Here is an 8,891-nt window from a genome sequence, read left to right on the forward strand (position 1 = left end):
CATGGAGCTGGGAAAATGGGTATTAAGTGGGTTCTAGCAAGTGGGGACTTCCCTGGTGGTTCAGAAGGTAAAGAATCTGCCTGCAGTGCAGGATACCTGCATTTGTTCCCTGGGTGGAGAAGATCCTCTAGAGAAGGGAATGGCAACCCATTCCAGCATTCTTGCCTGGAGAATCTCAGGGACAGAGGAGCCTGGTGGGCTATAGTCCATGTGGTCGCAAAGAGTCAGACATGACTGAGCAACTAACACAGAAAGTGGGGATGAGCTGGTACCAGCACATCACTGCAGTGTGGTTTTCTGTTTAAATCATGTTCGGAGCTGTGCTCAGGTTTGGGTTCCCAGTCTCACTGTGTTACCAGCTTTGTGATCTTGGGTATGCATATCATACACAGGGTTTTTTTGGCAGATGTAATAAGACAATTCAGGTATTTAACACAGTTTCTAGCCCAATGTAATAAACACATAATAGCTATTATTATTTTTTTATATATAGCTCTATTAATGTTTGTGTTTTTTTTTGTTGAATCATCTGTTCCTATTCCTCAACCATTTATCTTTTAGGTTATCACTGTTTTTCTTATTGACTTACCAATATTTTACGTATTATAGAGTATCAACCAATTTACATATTAACCAATATGTGGATATTAGCCATTAGGAATATTTTTGGATTCTTTTAAAATTTTTGCTTCTTAATTGAATATATGCTTTTAGACAATTAGAAATTAAAAATAACTGTTCAGATATGTTTGTGATTACTTCTATTGTATTTATTCTTAGAAAACATCTTATATCACATAATCACACATGCCATTTATATATATTTTTAAAAATTCTCCTCTAGGTACTTTTCTGATTTTACTTAGTACATTTAGCTGTTTAAATCTCTTAGAATTACTTTGGTATATGATATGGGTGAGAAACTAATATTTAAGTATGTAACCTGCTAGCTATGCATGAACTGTGAACTATGTACTATGAACTTATCTCTCATTACCTCACTTTCCTCATTTGTAATTAAAGGTGATAGTATGGCCAACTTCATAATATGTTAGAGAACTATTCTAAGTCCTAACACGTAAAGCACAGAGAGCACTGTGTGATGCATTGTGAGTGCCAGATGGGGTTAGCTGCCTCCTCTTTCTCATCGTCATCATTATTATTATCAGCATCACCATCTTCTGTTTTATCTGTCCCATCCTTTCCTTATTGATTTTTTCTCTTAAAGAAGATACTTTACTAGCAAAGCAAAACAAATAAGATACAGCCAACAAATAAATTCTGACACACTTCTACTTGGGACCTGAGCCCAGCTTTTACAACTGAAAACATAGCTGTGAGGGGCACCTGTGGGATTCAGTTGTCTCCTATAGGCAAGCTGTTGGAGAGGCAGTCTTGAGACTGCTTTCATCTTGTAATTCCTTATACACAGAAATACGGTGCTCCATGACACTGTCCTTCCCAAGTCTACCCCTGAAGCTGGAGCTTTGGACTTGTTTGTCCTGGACACTGTATGGGTGATTCTACAAAGAACAAATAGAACTGAAGGGTCATAGTCTGCTCCTGTTCAGAAACCTGAAACTTCTCTGGGAAATTTATTCTAAATAGAGAAAGAGGTCATTTATTGCCTAACAGACACCTAAGTACTGATTGTCAGGACCAAGCTAAGCTGTGACAGAAAGTCTTCTGCCTCTGCCTCAAGTATTCCATCTGCAAAATGGAAACTAAGCATGCTGCTCCACACTTCAATACAAGTATTGGAGGGTATTTAGTCAGTTTTTACTGTGAATAAATGAATATCTTGTATGATTATTTGCACTAAGGTAGATATGGCTGATCTAAAATTTTGGCTCAAAGTTCAAAGAGCCAAAGACTCTTTGACAAGACTGTCGTTTGCCCACTGCACAATTAAAGAAGTTGATGGGCGGGGCGGAAGGGGGCGGTGGTTCAGTAAAGATTAAGGCAAAGGGACAATGGCAATAAAGCCTGGCTCTGCTTAGAACAATTGTACATGTGTGCTCAGGCTACAGACCATGGGGTTTCCCAAGAATACTGGAGTGGGTTGCCATTTCCTTCTCTAGGGATCTTCCTGACCCTGGGATTGAACCAATGTCTCCTGAATATCCTGTATTGGCAGGCAGATTCTTTATTTCTGTGCCACCTGGAAAGCCCAGAACAGTTGTATATCATCCCCAAAACAATTTCCTGGTTTTATACAGTGAACTTTTCATCACAATGTGATACATTACTATGTCAACGAGATTGTGTGTGTGTGTGTGTATGTGTGTGTGTGTATACTTCCCACTACACAACTTTGAACAATACATCAAACTTGGTGGCCATAATCTGTTGAATACTGCTTTAATTAATCATTTTATTTCCCTCTTTATAGCCCTTTAGTCAATTGGGAATCAGGGGGTTGCTCCTCCTCCAGGGAAGATTTTCTAGGGGCACTTGCTTTATTGCTGGGTTAGTGGACATATAAGCAGAAGAAAAGCCTTCACAGGAGGTGTGGCCCCTACTCTGGGAAGTGTAGGGGGCTCCTATAATGTGGCTCAATTTCAACTTTTCTGAGAAAGTTTTTATTTCATTCACTTTGGAAGGAAAATTTCTCAGGATATAGAATTCTAGGCTGGTAGGTTTTTTCTCAACACTTGAAGTATCTTATACTATTGTCTTGTGGCTTACAGGCTGAGTAGAGGTAGATGTAATTCTTACCTTTGCTCTTTGACAGGTGTGTCCTTTCCCCTCTCTGGCTTCTTTCAATATTTTCTTCTAGCTTTAATTTGCTTCAGTTTGAAAATGAGATGCCTAGATGTAGTGGGGTTTTTTGGGCTTTTTGGGGCATTTATCCTGTTTGGGGTTCTATGAGTTTCTTGCAGCTGTGGTTTGGTGTCTGACATGAATTTGGGAAAATTCTTAAAAAATAAGATACAAGCATGGTTCTGAAGCAGCTAATAAAATTTGTCGCCACTTAAATTTCAAAAATATTTTTTAGTTATTTTTGAGTATTTGGTTTCACTTTCAGGTGAAGTTAGAATAATCTTATATTTAAAAAAGAACACCCTGTTTGAATTTTAAATGAAATATTAACTTGCGGAGATTGAAAATATAATATTCATCTTGGAAAAAAGAGTATATGTGTGTGTGTGTAAGTATACATGACCAATTAATGTTTTATCATGTGTGTAAATACATATACTAATTAATATAAATATATATAAAAAGATATTAAAGGACTACATATATACATTAAAAAATATGTATCTATGAGTATGTACATGCTGCTGCTGCTAAGTCGCTTCAGTCGTGTCCGACTCTGTGCAACCCCATAGACGGCAGCCCACCAGGCTTCCCCATCCCTGGGACTCTCCAGGCAAGAATACTGGAGTGGGTTGCCATTTCCTTCTCCGATGCATGAAAGTGAAAAGTGAAAGTGAAATCGCTCAGTTGTGTCCTACTCTAGCGACCCCATGGACTGCAGCCTACCAGGCTCCTCCTTCCATGGGATTTTCCAGGCAAAAGTACTGGAGTGGGGTGCCATTGCCTTCTCCCAAGTATGTACATATTTGTATGCAAATTTGTGTGCTTTCTTCATCTCTAGACTGCAAGTTCCTTGAAAATATAAACTCTATTTCTTTTGTAATGTGTTGGCCCTGGCCAAGTGCCTTTTATATTTTGAGCAAATGAATCTAGGTTCACTTTTCACATGGAGAGAACAGGTTAGACAATGCCTCCCATACTCTTTCCAAGAAATGGATGGAAAATAATTACACCTGAAATTTAATTTTTTATTTTTTCCTTTATATCCAGATTTGAAGGGATGCTACTGATGAGGTGGGGGTAGTATATAAGGAAAATGGTATAGGACATCTTTTGTCTCATGCACACAAAGACAGCAGATTATACAAACTAAGAATTATGTCTCAATATCTTAAGAAAAATTCCTTTATCCTTGGTACATGATAGAATTCTTGTTCACCAGGAAGGGATATAAAGAAATGGCTGCTGCTGCTGCTGCTGCTAAGTCACTTCAGTCGTGTCCGACTCTGTGCGACCCCATAGATGGCAGCCCACCAGGCTCTGCTGTCCCTGGGATTCTCCAGGCAAGAACACTGGAGTGGGTTGCCATTTCCTTCTCCAATGCATGAAAGTGAAAAGTGAAAGTGAAGTTGCTCAGTCGTGTCCGACTTTTAGTGACCCCATGGACTGAAGCCCACCAGGCTTCTCTGTTCATGGGATTTTCCAGGCAAGAGTACTGGAGTTGGGTGCCATTGCCTTCTCCGATAAAGAAATGGAGAAATCAGTAATTTAACTGTGGCCAGATAGTTACTCACTGCAACAAGGGGGATAATAAACAAATGATGAAATTCTCAAATTGATTTGCTTACTGTGAGAGCTTTAAACTCAGTCTCTGGCTATGAGTTAAGGTGAAGAATAAATTACACAATTGTTCAATGGATATGATCAGTGTAGACTATGCAGAGTACATCACGCGAAATGCCAGGCTGGATGAAAGACAAGCTGGAATCAAGATTGCTGGGAGAGATATCAATAACCTCAGATATGCAGATGACACCACCCTTATGGCAGAAAGTGAAGAGGAACTAAAAGGCCTCTTGAGGAAAGTGAAAGAAGAGGAGAGTGGAAAAGTTGGTTTAAAACTCAACATTCAAAAAACAAAGATCATGGCATCTGGTCCTATCACTTCATGGCAAATAGATGGGGAAACAATGGAAACAGTGACAGACTTTATTTTCTTGGGCTCCAAAATCAATGCAGATGGTGACTGCAGCCATGAAATTAAAAGACATTTACTCCTTGGAAGAAAAGTTATGACAAATCTAGACAGCATATTAAAAAGCAGAGATATTAAGGTCCGTCTAATCAAAGCTATGGCTTTTTCCAGTAGTCATGTATGGATGTGAGAACTGAACCATAAAGAAAGCTAAACACTGAAGAATTGATGCTTTTGAACTGTGGTGTTGGAGAAGACTCTTGAGAGTCCCTTGGACTACAAGGAGATCAAACCAGTCAATCCTAAAGGAAATCAGTCCTGAATATTCATCGGAAGGACTGATGCTGAAGCTGAAACTCCAATACTTTGGCCACCTAATGTGAAGAACTGACCCATTGAAAAAGACCCTGATGCTGGGAAAGATTGAAGGCATGAGGAGTAGGAGATGACAGAGGATGAGATGATTGGATGACATCACCAACTTGATGGACATGAGTTTGAGCATGCTCTAGGAGTTGGTGATAGACAGGGAAGCCTGGCATGCTGCAGTCCATGGAATCACATTTGGACGCAACTGAGCAACTGACTGAACTGAGACTATGTATATGGATAATCCAGTCCAAAGAATTGTTTTCAATAGCAGTGATTTTTAAATTACATAGAAATTTTGACTCTCTAATAATTTTTCCTGATTATAATCTTAATTCTATTTTTCTGTTCATAACAATAAAATATGTAGTCTTTAAACCCTAATTGTGTTTTATGATATTTAAATAATATATATATTTGCTATAATTATTGAAATTACATTATTTCTACATACATATTAAAGATTTTTATTGACACTTTAAAAACAAGAGTGTTTTAATTAAAAATATAATTATAAAAATAAATATAAAATGAGGTAACTTTATATACATATGCAAATGAACCATATGTTTGTCTACTCATGAATAGACAAATATGTTTATATCAAAAATTGTGTTCATTTAAATTTTCTCAGGTACATTAATTATATAAACATTTCTGGGAAGAAGATATAAAAATATGAATATAAGTTGACATTGAATGCTTTTCTTATTTTAATTTTATTTTTACTTATAGTTAGAACTCATCACAGTTTATCATCTTAACCATTTCTAAATGTACAGTTCAGTACTGGTATATTCACATTGTTGTACAGCCAATTTTCAGAATATTTTATTGCAAAACTGAATTGCCATGCCCATTAAGTAACAGCTTGCCATTTTCCCTTGCCTACAGCTTCTGGCAGCCACCATTCTATGTTCTCTTTCTATGAATCTGGCTACTCTAACACTGTACATCGCAGGTATGCAGTATTTGTTATTTTGTAATTGGCTTATATCACAGCATAATGTCCTTAGTATTCATCTATGTTGGAGCATATGCCAAAATTGCCTTACTTTTTAATGATAAATCATATTCCACTGTAAATATACACCACATTCCATTTATCCATTTACCTGGGCATAAGTACTTGGAGTGCTTCTACCCCTTGGCTATTGTGAAAAGTGTTGCTATAAACACAAGTATACAGGTATCGCTTTGAGATCTGCTTTCTAATTCCTTTGGATATATACCCAGAAGTGAAATTACTGAGTCATATGACAATTCAATTTTTAATTTTTTGAGGAACCACCACAATGTTTCCCAAAGCAGCTATATGATTTTACAGTTCTACTAGCAATACACAAGTGTTCCAATGTCTCCACATTCTCACCAGCACTTGCTACCTTCTGGTTGGTTTGTTTTATGTAATAGCCATCCTACTGAGTGTGAGGGAGTATCTCATGGTGGCTTTGATTTACATTTCCTTAATGATTAGTCATGAATATTTTTTCATGTGCTTATTGGCCATTTGTATATCTTCCTTGCAGAAATATCTATACTAGTCCTTTGTCCATTTTCTAACCAGATTGTTTTATTGTTGTTGTCGAATTATAGGAGGTTTTTCTATATTCTGGATATTAACACCTTATTAGTTAAACAATTTGCAAATATTTCGCCATTTTCTAGGTTGCCTTTTTGACCTGTTGATTGTGTCCTTTGATGCATAGATGTCTTTAATTTTGGTGTAGTCCAGCTGGTGCTTTTACTTTTGTTGCCTGTGCTTTTTGTGTCATATCCAAGAAATTCGTGCTAAATCCAATGTCATGAAGATGTTCCCCTATGTTTTCTTCCAAAGAGCTTTATAGTTTAGGTTTTGCATCTAGGTCTTTTATTAAGTTTGAGTTATTTTTGTGTATGGTGTAAGGTAAGTGTACAACTTCATTCTTTTGCATATGGGCTTCCCTGGTGGCTCAGATAGTAAAGAATCTGCCTGCAATGCAGAGACCTGGGTTCAATCACTGGGTCGAGAAGATTCCCCTGGAGAAAAGAATGGCTACCCATTCCAGTATTCTTGCCTGGAGAATCCCATGGGCAGAGGAGCCTGATGGGCTATAGTCCATGGGGTCACAAAGAGTCAGACAGGAGTGAATGACTAACATCTTCACTTTTCATCCAGTTTCCCAGCATCATTTGTTGAAGAGAGATTGCCCTTTCTTCCACTGGATGGTCTTAACACCCTTGTTAAAGATTGTTTGGCCATACATGTGACAACTTATTTCCAGGCCCTCTATCTATTCCATTAGTCTAAATGTCTGCCTTTATATCAGTACCACAGAATATTGATTACTATAGCTTTGTAATAAGTTTGAAATCAAGAGTCTGAGAGTTTCAATTTTGTTCTTTTTCAAGGTTGTTTTGGTAATGCTTTTCCTTTAAGCTTCTTATTTCTCACTCTTCTATTTCTTTAAATTTCCTTTTCTTATATAGTTTCTTATATTTTCCCTTTCTTTTATAGTTTTTATATTACTTCATCCTTCACACCTGGAAGACAGATGGACCAAGACAGCCTAACTGAGTGACCCAAAAGTAGTTGTCTAAAGCAGGCAAGCCTTAACAGCATATGGAATAAACCTCTAAAATCTTTCTAAGGAAGGAAGTGTGGGGCTAGACTAGACACTTGAAGCAGGAGTTATAAACCTATGTACCTGCCCTATCTGTAGTTCTCATTAGTCATCCGATTTTGAGCAAGCCACTTCATCTCTTTAGACATCAGTTTTGTCAAGAATCAAAATGAGAGGGGGTGCTTGCTTCAACAGCACATATGCTAAAATTGAAAGGATGCAGAGAAGATTAGCATGGCCCCTGTGCAAGGATGACGCACAAATTCATGAAGCACTCCATACTTTTGATGAACCTAGAGTCTATTATACAGAATGAAGTAAGTCAGAAAGAGGAAAAACGACTATCAGATACTAACACATATGTATGAAATCTAGAAAGATGGTACTGATGTACCTGTTTTCAGAGCAGCAATGGAGACACAGACATAGTGAACAAACTTACGGACAAGGCTGGCAGCAGGGGGGAGGAAGGAGAGGGTGGGATGTATAAAAGGGTAGCATGGAAACATACATTACCATATGTAAAATACATAGCCAATGGGAATTTGCTATATGGTTCAGAGAACTCAAACCAAGGCTCAGTAACAACGTAGAGGGTGGGATGGGGAGGGAGGTGGGAGGGATGTTCAAGTGGGAGGTGGCATGGGTAAACCTATGGTTGATTCATGTTGATGATTGGTAGAAACCAGCACAATAGTGGGAGAAGGCAATGACACCCCACTCTAGTACCCTTGCCTGGAAAATCCCATGGATGGAGGAGCCTGATGGGCTGCAGTCCATGGGGTCACAAAGAGTTGAACATGACTAAGCGACTTCACTTTCACTTTTCACTTTCATGCATTGGTGAAGGAAATGGCAACCCACTCCAGTGTTCTTGCCTGGAGAATCCCAGGGACGGGGGTGCCTGGTGGGCTGCCGTCTATGGGGTCACACAGAGTCGGACATGACTGAAGTGACTTAGCAGCAGCAGCAGCAGCACAATAGTGTAAAGCAATTATCCTTCAATTAAAAATTAATAAATTTTTTAAAAAGGAGGGGGAAGTTTTCTATACTCTAGAAGTCTACCATTCCATACGAAGATCAGATATATGAACTGAATCTTAGTCCAGGCAAACAAACCCATACAAACCCTTATGAGCTGGCAGTCTGTTTTTGTCCTCTCTCTATTCTTTTTCTTTTCA

The 8,891-nt window shown here is 38.2% G+C and overlaps 1 non-coding gene across 1 annotated transcript; it reads left to right on the plus strand.

Moving 5' to 3' along the window:
• Nucleotides 1–7,889: 7,889 nt before the first annotated feature.
• On the plus strand, nt 7,890–7,996 carry LOC112580718. Its single transcript, XR_003105057.2, has one exon. It is a non-coding gene; the product is annotated as a U6 spliceosomal RNA (small nuclear RNA).
• The last annotated feature ends 895 nt before the right edge of the window (nt 7,997–8,891 follow it).

Source organism: Bubalus bubalis, chromosome 19, assembly GCF_019923935.1.
Source record: "Bubalus bubalis isolate 160015118507 breed Murrah chromosome 19, NDDB_SH_1, whole genome shotgun sequence".
Classification (NCBI taxonomy): domain Eukaryota; kingdom Metazoa; phylum Chordata; class Mammalia; order Artiodactyla; family Bovidae; genus Bubalus; species Bubalus bubalis.